The 14,152-nt window shown below is 31.0% G+C and overlaps 1 protein-coding gene across 1 annotated transcript in view; it reads left to right on the top strand.

The window, feature by feature from the left end:
* The first annotated feature begins 1,089 nt into the window (after nucleotides 1-1,089).
* Nucleotides 1,090-14,152, top strand: part of LOC126891867 (choline transporter-like protein 1) — a 122,992-nt gene continuing 109,929 nt past the window's right edge. The window contains exon 1 of the mRNA XM_050661194.1: nucleotides 1,090-1,225. The gene's annotated coding sequence lies outside the window, so the exon portion shown is untranslated. The remainder of the gene's footprint in view (nucleotides 1,226-14,152) is intronic.

Raw genomic sequence — 14,152 nt, 5'->3', positions numbered from 1 at the left:
CCAAAGAACATATGGAATGAATAGAAATCACCTGCCGAGAAGCAAGACTCTAAGTAAGAGAACAAATATGAACCTTTATAAGACCTTAATAAGACCTGTTGTTACATGTGGGATGGAAGCAACGACGATTAACAAGAAAGAGAGAAGACTGCCTTTTGAGATTTGAACAAATCAGAGAGGGGGAAAGAAGAATACAAACAAAAGCCGAAATTCAAGAAGAAATAGAAGGAGAAATATTGTCAGGTAAATAAAATCTCTGGTTAGAATTAATAGCACATATACTGAGAAGGATAACTCACTGGATACCACTATGGCCAAATGTGGAGGAAAGTCTAGAAGACATTGGCTGGATGAGTAGAAGACATAAAAACAATAAATAAAGACTGGAAAGTTCAGAGCAAGGGCAGGTAGAAATGGAAAAGAGACAGCTGTAAAGACACACAGCAAACTATAAATGGCATAGAGGAATAATCCACCTCACACAAGAATAGGATTTTGAACGTCATTGCATTAGGTATAATCCCTAGGGATTGTAACGCTTAATGATAATTACTTATATATAAAGAAGAGGAATTGTTTTCTATTAATTAACATTTCATAATTATTACACATAGAACCGCGTCAAAATCTTTTCTTAATATCTTAATTGTAATATACTTTATTAAATTACAAACACCAAGTCTGGGTGTTTTTAAATATTATTTGTATGCTTTGTACACACACTACATTTAAGTAATAGGGCTGAGTTTTCAAAATGACAACAAAAGTAAATTATTGAAAACGCTTTCACAGACTTTCTATATATAAGGGAATAAAATCGCAGGTTTTCGTAGTTTTTCCTCAGCTTTTGTTAATTCTAGTTGGGTCGTTGGGTGATACAAACGTGGTGTTACCCTTAACAACCCATTTTTGTTTATACGTGCGCCCTTCGTCCTATATTCCGACACGCTTTTCAACCCAGTTTGCTGGATATGTGAACACAGTTGGTATGTACATAGACTCAAAACAGTTTACTCTAGGAAATACAAATATGTAACACGTAATAATATTCGTTGTGTTGGTCAGAGTGTGGGACGCACAATTTTATCCAATTTTCAAATCAGGGCGCCGAATGACTCAAGAAACAAACGTTAAATGGGGCCTACGCTATGTGTTTTATTCGGCAAAAATCTCCTAAATTATTTCATTGATATTTTTAAGAGTGTGCAATTGGTTAAATAAGGAGGTAAGCAATATCATATTTTAATATTTTACTATTTTTTATTATGGGTAATTTTTGCACAAAATCACTTTTTTAACTGATGCAGTAATTCATGTTTTTATAAAAGTTTTTAAGATTTTTTTTAAAGTTAAAGGAAAAAGTTTTCATTTAAGACTTGCTAAATTAAATTTGACCCTTAATTTATTTAAATAATTTTAAATAAAGCTTGAAAAACAAATTTGCAAACAAATATTGTGAAGCACTAAAAATATTATATTTTACAGGAAAAGTCGCATTATGTTACCAATATTAAGCGAAAAAAAATTGGCTTAAAAATATTCAATCGTTTATGAGATATTCAATTAATTTATTAAATGTTACTATTTCTTCAAGTGCAAAAAAGTGGTTGTTGCAGATAGAGTATATACTTGTATAAAGTCTCATTTTTTTTGTGTTTATTATGTAAGTATATTTTCGATAAAAGCATTGAGCAAATATCAGTTAAACTCCCCTATAAAATGGAGTTTTAAAATTGTTCTAATTTGTTTCAATATCTCTGTTCCTGACAATTTTTTACAAATTAAATAAAATTTCTAATGCTTTTTTCTCCAAATTTAAAAATGCATATTTTATTTATCAATATTAATATTTAAAACTGCCATAGTTAACAATTGCCAAAAAGTGCCATTTATACATACAGTATGGTACAAATGAAAGGAATAAATTCATTATTTCGTAAACCGGCGATATTAAGGAAAAACCCTGAAACAGGTCGATTTATATTTTTAGATTATGATACTTTAGCATATATATATATCACATGCGTAACATCATCTATCCGGGCGTGATGACGTAATCGATAATTTTTCTAAATGAGAATAGGGGTCGTTTGCTAGCTCATTTGAAAGGTTATTTAATCGGTAGAGGTGCTTGCTGCACTCTCTGATTGGACTAGAATATGGTTCGGCTGTATTTTCGTTTTGCAACGAAATTGAAAATGGTTATTCATTTTTGATTTACATTTACTCTGATTGCAGTACGAAGGGAACCATTCTCGTTGGAACTTTACCGCGCTGAGCAGATGGGACGTGAATTGTAAATTGTAGAATTCCCTCATCTTCCTTTGTCTCAGCATCCGTATGGCTTGCATATTGTAGAAGCCTCGGAGGTGTAACCAGAGAAGGTTCCCATTGTTTTCATTCTGGTGGGATGTAGAATAGCATTATGTTGTTTTATATGCCATTAGAGTGATAACTTAGTCTTTTTGTAGCAGTTGCCGCTAGGGCATCTATGCCATTTCGTTCGTTGCAATCCGGGACTGCACGCTGGGGTTTGTTTTGGTTGGATCAGGGAGAGCAGCATATGTGCCTCCTGATGAGAGACTAATAAGTTTCGAAACCGGTAGAGGTGCTTGCTGCACTTTCTGATTGGACTAGAATATGGTTCGGCTGTATTTTCGTTTTGCAACGAAATTGAAAATGGTTATTCATTTTTGATTTACATAATTATTTATACAGGGTGTCCAAAAACAATATTTTAAATTAAATTAATTGACAAAAACAGAAGAATGTATGTAATTTATTTAATACAAAATTCTTTTTACTGTTATCAGAAAACAGAAAAAAATGTTTATTTGAAAAATAAACATTGCTTTTAGCTTAACTTAAATTCAATGTTCAAACCAGCTCCCGCTATAGTACATTCTTTCACGGTTTTTGCTATAAATTTTAAAGAACCGCTTGGATTGACATGAAATTTGGCATACGTATAGCTTATATGTCAAAGAAAAAAAGTGATATTGTGCCGATGTGTGCTTTTGCCCTGGGGTGACTTTCACCCCCTCGTGGGGGTGAAAAAATATATGTCCAAAATAAGTCCGGAAATGGGTAAACTGACTCATTTTAAGTAACTTTTGTTCTATAGAGCTTTTTCCCCAAGTCCACACTTTTCGAGTTATTTGCGAGTGAATATGTTCATTTTTCAACAAAATAACCACGTTTTTAGACGGGTTTTCGCAAATAACTCAAAAAGTAAGTATTTTGTCGAAAAAACCGTTCTTAGCAAAAATATAACCTATAAAAGAGTAAAAAAAAATGGTGTATGCGTTAGGTCTCTGGATCTCGTAGAACCAGAGTTATAGCCAATGAAAAATAGATTCATATTCACCAAATTTCAAATAGAATATTTCGACGTGAAATATCCAAAAAATTAAGCACTTTTTGGAGAAAACCCATTTTAACTTTTTTAAAGTGTTTAAAAAAAGCTTTATTTCTGTTTTTACAAGTTTCTAGCATTAAATTTAAGCAAGTTACGCTCAAAATAAAGTTGGTCCCCTTTGTTTTGGCAAAAAAAAATCGGGAAGACCACCCCCTAATTAGCAACTTAAATGAAATTAATCGTTACCGCTCCACAAATTATTTTACTTATGTTGTGTTTATATGATCTGTAAGTTTCATCGATTCAAAGTGCTTATTTTTGAAAATATTTGGTTTCAAAGTAAAATTTTTAAAAATTTTAATTTTGAAAAATATGCTTTTTTTCAAAATAACTTAAAAATTGTTCGAGATACCAAAAATCTCGAAAAACAAAAAAGTCAGCATTGCTTTTCTGAATATCATGTATTTTTTTGTTTTTCTGTTAGACAAAAATTGATTAAGATTTGGTGTTTCTAAATTTGCATACATTCGTGATCAGTGACTCGTTCAACCCCTTTAACTACAGCCCTTTCAATAATAAGGACTTTGAACCAATGAAACTTACAGATCATATAAACAATACATACACGAGTCAAGAAACTTGTGAAGTCGTAACGATTAAGTTCATTTAAGATACTAATTAGGGGGTGATTTTCTCGATTTTTTTACCAAAACAAAAAAGGACTAACTTTATTTTGAGCGTAACTTGTTTACTTTTGATGCTAGAAATTTTTTTATAAAACAGAAATGAAGCTTTTTTTAAATACTTTATGTTACTTACTTTAAAGTTGTAATGAGTTTTCCCCGAAATGTGCTTCATTTTTGGCTATTTCACGTTAAAGTATTTCATTTGGAATTTGACGAATATGAACCTATTTTTCATTAGCTATAACTCTGCTTCTACTAGGTACAGAGACGTGATATATACACCATTTTTTTAAATTTTTTACAGGCTATATTTTTGTTACGAATGTTTTTTCGACAAAATACTTACTATTTAAGTTATTGGCGAAAAACCGTCTAAAAGCGTGGTTATTTTGTTGAAAAAATGAACATATTCACTGGCAAATAACTCGAAAAGTATTGACTTAGTGAAAAAACTCTATAGAACAAAAGTTCTTAAAATTAGTCAGTTTATCCATTTCCTGACTTACTTTGGACAAATATTTTTTTCACCCCCAAAAGGGGGTGAAAACCACCCCCAGGGCAAAAGCACATATCGGCACAATATCACTTTTTTTCTTTGACTTGTTAGCTATGTGTATGCCAAATTTCATGTCAATCCAAGCGGTTCTTTAAAATTTAGAGGTTTTGCAATATTTTACCGTTAAAGAACGGACTACTAGGCACCTGCTTTTTGGAAGTTTGAACAATTAATTTAAGCGAAAAGCAATGTTAATTTTTCGAATAAACATTTATTTCCTGTTTTCTGACAGTAGTAAATGTATTTTGAATTAAATAAATTACATACATTCTTCTTTTTTTGTCAAATAATTTAATATAAAAAATTGTTTTTGGACACACTGTATAAATAACGATATTAGTGTTTATATTACTGAAAAGATAATTAAATACCCTTTCAAATGAGCTAGCACACGACCCCTATTCTCATTTAAAAAAATCATTGAAAACATCATCACGCCCAGATGGATGACGTCACTTGTGTGATATATATTCCAAATATCATAATTTAAAAATAAAAATCGACCTATTTCGGGATTTTTCCGTAAAGTCGCCGGTTTACGAAATAACGAATTCATTCCTTTCATTTGAACCATACTATATAGTAAAAATTGTAGGATATTTTAAAAAATAATTATTTTCTTAGCGACCTTAAAAGAAAACTTTTTGCCTGAAAAGTGATGGGGAGCGACAATATTTTTGTCAAAAAGACTGTTTCCCTAATATTGTGATAAATAAAAATTGGCACAAAAAAAGAATGTGTGTGTACTTTGTACGCACGTAAGAAGTTATACTTCTATTATATGATTTCTTAAAAATAAATATACTTTAAACAGTTTGTTTTAATTTTTTAAACACCAAACTAATTTTGTGCGCACCGCTTTCAAAAAAATAAAAAAAAAGTATAGGGTTGCTCCAGACTCTAACTCAAGATCTCTCGATCTCTGGCCGAATGCTATACCAAATACGCTACGGGGACTGTGTCTGTATCGGTTCGGACGTACCTGATGACACTTCACGGTAACAAACAGACAAGTATAATAAATATACAATAAAACGTTTTAATAATACTTATCTTACTCCTGAGGAAGACAAATCCAAAGACACAAAAATTATAATAAATATATTTACTAAAAACACTAATATATTCTTTCCACACCTTTTCTTGCACTGATATATTTATACATAACTTGAAAAATTCAGCTACTAAACGCCATACTGTCTGTGTGCGCATGCGCGCAGTATTATGGAATTTTAGTCTCAATCGCGCCTAAAGAAGTATAACTTCAAAAATCACCGCAAAAATCACCAAAAACAGTATTGACACAAATTTTTAAACTAAAAAGTTAAAAAATAGTACTTACTGAATTAACATTAAAAATGTGTTAAAGAGACATAAAAACTTTTTTCTTGGTAAAATAATACCTATTTTTATTTTACATGCAATTTTGTAAGTTTTATCTTAGGTAGGTACAGTAAATATTGTTTATAACAAATGAATGAGTATTTATTGCAAAAGGGTTCATGCAGATGATATTATTTGTACCCGCTACCCCAAACATTGCTAGCAACAAACATTACCCAAACGCGCTACTTAAACGCGCGTTATTTGGACGCTTTGGAGGTTTTCAAGCAAAAAGTTTTCATTTAAGGTCGCTACGGAAATAATTATTTTTCAAAATATTTTACAATTTTTACTAGGTTTATGTATAAATGGCATTGTTAATGGACCAAGAGACATCGGAAAAAAGTATTTTAAGACAACTGGTTCTTTAATATATTATTCCCTATGCTTCCTCGAACACCGTACCGGCCATCTGGCTACTGATACAGGTTGCGTTCACTACTGCGCAGCACACTTGTATAGATAAATATATCGAATTTAAAATTATTGTTAGACGAAAAATGTTTTGTCATTGCTTTTTAAACATTACTGGAAACATGAACTATAATTGCCAGACATTTCTGTGGTTTAAAAAAATAATGACAAAAAAATTATCGTCCTAAAATAATTTAAATTCAATATAGGTACAGGCTGATTGATGAGTGTGATAAAGCTCAGTAGATGAGCTATAGTAATAGATAGCAATAAAAGATTATAACAAAAATTGTAGCCACCTTTCAGCTTCACATTAGGAAATTAGTTAGAATTTTTGATAACATAGTGGCAGACCAAACTTATGTTTTTTTTTTTTAATGGAACACCCTATATTTTATTTTATATTCGAAATCCTCTTTACTTCCTCATCACAAAAATATAAAGGTTTGTTATGTTATATGGGGTTTTTACAAAGTTATAACCATTTTTTTATGAAAATCGTAACAAGTTCAGCTCCCACTATAAATAAAAATAAGCACAACAGCAATGGTTTATTGGTGCCATATTTTTTTGTTGATTGTGGAATTTTTTAAGAATTGTTGATATTGCTATTATTGATTTTCCTTATATCGAATACAGAGTGAGTCAAAACGCAAGTAGGTACATTCTTTTCTCATAAATTTTAAATGGAACACCCTGTATTTTATGTCACTATCGAAAACTATCATTACCGTACTTTAATTTTTGTATAATATTTCCTATGCCTAAATTTGTTAGTTTTCATTTTTCCAATATTTTCATTTTTCAGAGCAAATTATTAATTAGGGTGTTCTATTTAAAATTACTGAGAAAATAATGTACTTGCGTTTTGACTCACCCTGTATTCGATATAAACAAAATTTGCAATATCAACCATTTTTATAAATGTTGACAATCAACAAAAAAATATGGTACCAATAAACCATTGCTGTTGTGCTTAATTTTATTTATACAGGGTGCTGAACTTATTACGATTTTCATAGAACATTGGTTATAACTTTGTAAATATCCTGTATAACATAACAAACCTTTATATTTTTGTTATGGGGAAGTTAAGCAGATTTCGAATATAAAATAAAATATGGGGTGTTCCATTAAAAAAAAAAACAAAAGCTTGGTCTGCCACTATATTATCGAACACCCTGTAACATTCTAACAAATTTTATAATGTGAAGCTCAAAGTTGACTACAATTTTTGTTATTAACTTTTATTGGTATCTATTACTATAGCGGATCTACTAAGTTTTATCACACTAATCAATCACACTGATTTTGTATTTACCTGTACAGGTAACAGGTGTGCTGCGCAGTAATTAATGCAACCTGTATCAGCAGCCAGATGGCCGGTACGGTGTTAGAGGAAGCATAGGGAACAATATATGAAAGAATCAGCTGTCTTAAAATACTTTCTCGAAAACGTTGCTAGCTCTTAGACCATACGTAGTAAGGTTGATAGATTTACTCACGGACTTTTAAATGTTAATATTGATATCGGCAAAAGATGGTGCTAGAAAAACTTTTATTCTAAATGTGTGAAACATTGTCAAGAATAACAATATCGAAAGAGCATTTCAAAATTTTTAATCTGCGAAGTTGATAAAAAAACAACATGTTATAAACAAAGCGAGGTGTGAGACAAGGGTGTATACTGTCACCAACCCTGTTTAATCTCTATTCCGAAGACGTAATGGTGTTAGATTAAACAATCTGAGATTTGCCGACGACACCGTTCTGATCGTAGAAACACTAGAAGAGCTACAGACATTGGTGAATAAGATAGCAGACTGCTGCGAAGAATATGGACTATCTTTGAACATAAAGAAAACTAAATTTATGGTAATATCGAAATCAATACGAAATGACCAAAATTTATATTTACACAATGAAATTATCGATCTAGTTAGCAAATAATACAAATATTTAGGCACTTTTATAAATGAAGACAACGATAGCTCAGCAAAAATCAAAATAAGAATAGAAAAAGCCAGATCCATATTCACTAAAATGAAGAGAGTGTTCTGTGGAAGAGATTTGAGCCTTGAAATGAAACTTCGCCTGATGAGATGTTACGTACTTTCTGTGCTGTTCTACGGAATGGAGTCATGGACGCTAAAAAAGATTGATACCAAAAAATAGAGGCATTTGAACTGTGGATGTATCGCAGAATCTTGAGAATATCATGGACGGAGAGAGTCACAAACGCCGAGGTCTTGAGAAGAATGAATAAAGAAAAGGAAGTCATATTTACGATCAAAAACCGAAAACTGCAATACTTGGGACACATTACAAGAGGCGAAAGATATGAACTGCTTCGAATAATTATGCAGGGGAAGATAGCAAGAAAAAGGTCCATAGGAAGAAGACGAAACTCCTGGCTAAAGTATCTACGGGAATGGTATAGCTGTAGCAACAACGAATTGTTTCGGTCAGCAGTTTCAAAAATACGTATAGCCTTGATGATCGCCAACCTTCGGAACGAAGATGGCACTTGAAGAAGAAGATAAACAAATTAAGAACAATTTTCAAAAACATTGTAAAGGGAAGTTTAATTGAAATTTTGATTTTTAAATGCATTGGTCGGTATGATGTGATACGCAGTAACGACAATCATCTTATAAACAATGTGTTCTGGGAAAGACCAGATGGAAGCAGGTCTGTAGGACGGCCTAGAAAAAGGTGGAAAGATGCAGTCGAACAAGATGTGGAGAAAATGGGAGTAAGACAATGGGAATTAGTGGCACAAGACCGACAAACATGGAAGGCAATACTAAACGCGACAAAGATTCACGAAGAGTTGTAACGCCATTGATGATGATGATGATTTGTCGAAAATATAACCTTAACATAACCTTAGAAAATAATACTCTATCGAGCGCGATTTTGTAGTTGAAAAAATAGTAACTTTGGATAAACAGTTTGAATAAACTATTGAAATCTTTAAACCAATATTTTTTTGCTTTTTAGCCCAACTTTTCCTACGAGTACAAAATAAAATATATATAGTGCTTATTTATAAGGCAAATAATAATTTTTTGCAAATTTGTTTTTCAAGCTTTATTTATAATTATTTAAATAAATTAAGAGCCAAATTTAATTTAGCAACTTTGAAATGAAACCTTTTTTCGTCCACTTTCCAGAAAAAATCAGATACTTTCTTGAAAATATCTTTTGTATTCACCTATACTTTTATATAAAATGTGTCCCCAATTGTAAACAATGAATTACAGTTTGATTTACGTGTCTTGTAATTTTATTTGATCAGACTATCACTCTAAAAAGAAAAATAATAGCGCACAGAAAGAAACATTAGAGGGACATTTCCTATTGGTAAACGACTTACTTTCTTTTCAAGTTATTTCTTTGTTTAACAAAGTGGTATAATTTTACGATGATATATGTTGATTGGCCACTACAAACACGTCAAATTATCGGGCATTACCCTCAGTCGACAATTCAATTACATAAAATATGCATCCCTCGATTCTCAATCCAAGCCAATATTCCAGGAATATGTCAACAATTCCAAGAAAAGGGTGGAGGATATAAGGACGACCTGCACCGATCTGTTTAACGGATAAAAATTATTTGATATGTAATTTAGTACCTATGTTAAAAATTATAAAAAACAAAGGGTGCCCGATATAATTTTGTCCAGATAATAATTAAAAAATTATGTACTGTATTTATAAATTTTACTAAAATTTTCTCGGCCCCGGCAGATATTATTTCACATTTTTGTGATTATTGGAAGCAAAAAAGGTCTTTTGTAATTTTTCTCTTACGGGGATAGGCGCGAATTTTGGCCTCCAATGGTATTGAAATACATTGATTTTTTCGAATTCTAATCTAAGAAAACCAAGTATTTTTGAAAAATTTAAACGCAGAATGAAAGATTACATTATTATCGAGGCCGAATGTCCCTCAAATCTTCTATAATGTTTATTTGAATAAGTTACAGGGCTGAAAAAAAAGAGAGAATTTAGTGTGATTTTTAATTTAAAACATTTCATTCAAAATAAACTTTTTATTTTTATTCTAAAGGACTTTCGACTCTCGGTAATAATTTGGTCTGTCATTCTGCGTTTAAATTTTTCAAAAATATTTATTGGTTTTTTCAGTATTCGAAAAAAATTAACACCATGCCCGTGGTGATATTTTCCAAATCGAACATTCGCTATCTTTGTTATACAACGCACTTAGTTGAACACAATATGGTGACAAGACAGTGATAAACAAGGCTACTAAATATTTGACAGGGCTTCCGGAATATATTGAGTTGTTTATTAAATAACATTGATATTGTCCTTTTCATGATCATTTTTCAGTGCGTAACAAATGATAGGAAAAAGGGTAAGTCCGTGATAATACACATTTATGACATTTATTCTAACATGACATTTTAGTTAAATCTGACAGTTGTCAAATTTTATTTTCAATTTGGAATAAAAACAAATCAAATGCGTTTCTTGCATTTATAAAATGGTATTTTCTTTGATTTGTATAGTCTTATAAATTATACAGATTATATTTGTAATATTATTATCTAATTAAAAAAAAATTATTTTTTTATTATGGCGCCATCTATCGACAACTAGAATAACTAGAATAAATGTTATAAAAATGTCACCGACGAAATGTAATCACCGACGTGCCTTTTTTTCTGTCACATACAATTTAATGCGTTAGAAAGAAATCGAAAAACTGTGACGCACTGAAAGATGATCATGAGAAATACTGTAGTGTATTATTTGATAAATAATTGATTTAGGACAGAAAATTAATAAAAAGTTATTTATTGTTTATTATTTATGGAAGATCCAAGCAGAGAATACACCAAGAATGTTTAACATTTATCTAAGCGTTTCAGAATAACAGTATATTATTAAAAAAATTATTTTATCACTTTTCCTCTTTTCTCCATCAGGTATTAGTTTTTATTGAATACTATATAAATTATTGTAATTACTGAATACATGGTTAGAGAAAAAATAACCATATTAATTAACTGAATTAATAATTAAAGGAATTATACAAGTAACGGTTATTGTCAACTGATGTTTACATCTCCATACCAGTGAGAATTTTACTACACGTAATTTGTCTTGTAAAGTACCTAAGAAAAAGTAGGGACAATTGTATCTAAATTCGAGTTTAAACCTTCTTCTATCAGGTCCAGATAAGAATTTTTGCCATGTTGTATTTTAAAATACAATATTTTTTTAATTTTCAATGAGGTTCCTTATGGAGAGACGTTCCTTATGGAGAGAGTTCCTTATGAAAAAGGAATGTTTTAAAATGAAAGAAACTTATAAATTGCTTATCAAGGAATAATAGAATAAGGTTTGAACTTGAATTTAGGTACTTCGTAATTTCAAAAAATATATTTTTTAGTTTTTTTATTTTAAAATTCTCGAAATCGATTATTACCTAACTTACGAGAAAAATTACAAAAGAAAATTTTAGTTTCGAATCATCCAAAAATCTAAAATAATTTCTGCCAGGTCCCAAAAAATTTTAGTAGAGTTTATAAAAAAGTACTTTTTTTAATTATTAATTAATTATAGTCTGGGAGAAATTATATCGGGCACCGCTTGTTTTTTTATAGTTTTTAACGTATCTACTAAAAAATTATACAGTATATATGTAGTGCAAATGAAAGGAATAAATTCGTTATTTCATAAACCGGCGACTTTAAGGAAAAATCCCGAAACAGGTCGATTTTTATTTTTAAATTATGATAATTTGGCATGTATGTCATACTAGTCACGTCATCCATCTGGGCGTGATGACGTAATCGATTATTTTCTTAAATGAGAATAGGGGTCGTGTGCTAGCTCACTTGAAAGGTCATTCAATTCTCTATTCAGTAATAGAAACATTTACATAATTATTTGTACAGGGTGTCCAAAAATAATTTTTTAATTAAATAATTTGACAAAAAAGAAGAATTTATGTAATTTATTTAGCTCAGAATACATTTTACTGTTGCCCAAAAACAGAAAAAAGATTATTTCAGAAATAAACATTGCTGTTCGATTAAATTCAATATTCCAGCCAGCTTCCGCGAGCCACCTGACTCTTGGAAGTTTGAAGATTCAATTTAAGCGAAAAGCAATGTTTATTTGTAATATAAACATTTTTGTCTGATTTCTGACAGCAGTAAAATGTATTTTGAATTAAATAAATTACATACATTCTTCTTTTTTTTGTCAAATATTTTATTTAAAAAAATTTTTTTGGACACCCTGTATAAATAATTATGTAAATGTTTATATTACTGAATAGAGAATTGAATAACCTTTTAAATGAGCTAGCACACGACCCCTATTTTTATTTAACAAAATCGTCGATTACGTCATCACGCCCAGATGGATGACGTCACTTGTGATATATATGCCAGAACATCATAATTTAAAAATAAAAATCGACCTATTTACGCATTTTTCCTTAAAGTCGTGGTTTACGAAATAATGAATTTATCCCTTTCATTTGCACCATACTGTATATCAAATGTTGACATCAGCATTTGTGTGTTTGCCAAAGAAAATGAATGCCAAAGAATGCAGTGACTACCGAACCATAAGCTTAATGTCACATACCTTGAAAATTCTGCTGAAAATTATCCACGCCAGAATACACTCTAAACTGAAGGTGGATATTAGTGACACTCAATATGGGTTCCGCAATGGTATGGGTACCAGAGAGGCATTATTCTCCTTCAACGTGCTGACACAGAGATGTTTGGATGTTAACCGTCCTCTTTACGTCTGTTTTGTAGACTACAATAAAGCGTTTGATAAAGTAAAACATGATCGACTCATGGAAATTCTGAAAACTAAAAACCTAGATGAAGGAGATTTAAGACTAATAACACACCTCTATTACAATCAGCGAGCAATAGTAAGAATTGAAAAAGAAACATATGAAGAAATGGAAATAAAGAGAGGAGTCAGGCAAGGCTGCATACTATCAGCTTTATTATTTAACGCTTATTCTAAATAGGTAATGCGAGAAACTCTGGAAGATGAAACAGTCGGCATAAGAGTAAATGGAGTCTTAGTTAACAACATAAGATATGCAGATGATACAGTAATAATAGCCGATAGTTTACAAGACCTGCAAAGACTCGTGAGTAAAATAGTAAGGTGTAGTAGGGAGTACGGACTCTCTCTTAATATCAAAAAGACGAAGTTTATGAAAATTAGTAAAAACAACCATAATACTAACGAAATCTTAATAGTAGAGGGCCAATAGATGGAAAGAGTAAAAAGTACACTTACCTAGGAGCACTTATAACAGAAAATAATGACTACACTGCAGAAATTAAAGTCTGAATCGAAAAAGCACGTTCTAATTTTATGAAAATGAAAAAGTTCATATGTAGCAGAGACTTGCTACATAGGAGCTAGTGTTATCTTAAAGTATGCCTAACAAAATGTTACGTGTACAGTGTACTATTACTATACTATGGAGTGGAATTATGGACGTTAAATGTAGAGACAATGAGACAACTTAACGCCTTTGAAATGTGGACCTGTAGAAGAATTATGAGGGTTTCCTGGGTAGATAGAGTTACGAACAACGAAGTACTGAGAAGAATTGGTAAAGAGAAGGAAGTTGAAGTTACAATTAAAGAAAGAAAACTACAGTACCTCGGACATGTGATGCGGGGCGAGAAGTATGGCATCCTGCGACTCATAATGCAAGGAAAGATAG

The sequence above is a fragment of the Diabrotica virgifera genome, chromosome 9 (assembly GCF_917563875.1).
Source record: "Diabrotica virgifera virgifera chromosome 9, PGI_DIABVI_V3a".
NCBI classification, from domain to species: Eukaryota; Metazoa; Arthropoda; class Insecta; order Coleoptera; family Chrysomelidae; genus Diabrotica; species Diabrotica virgifera.
This window is presented reverse-complemented; position numbering and strand designations above follow the sequence as displayed.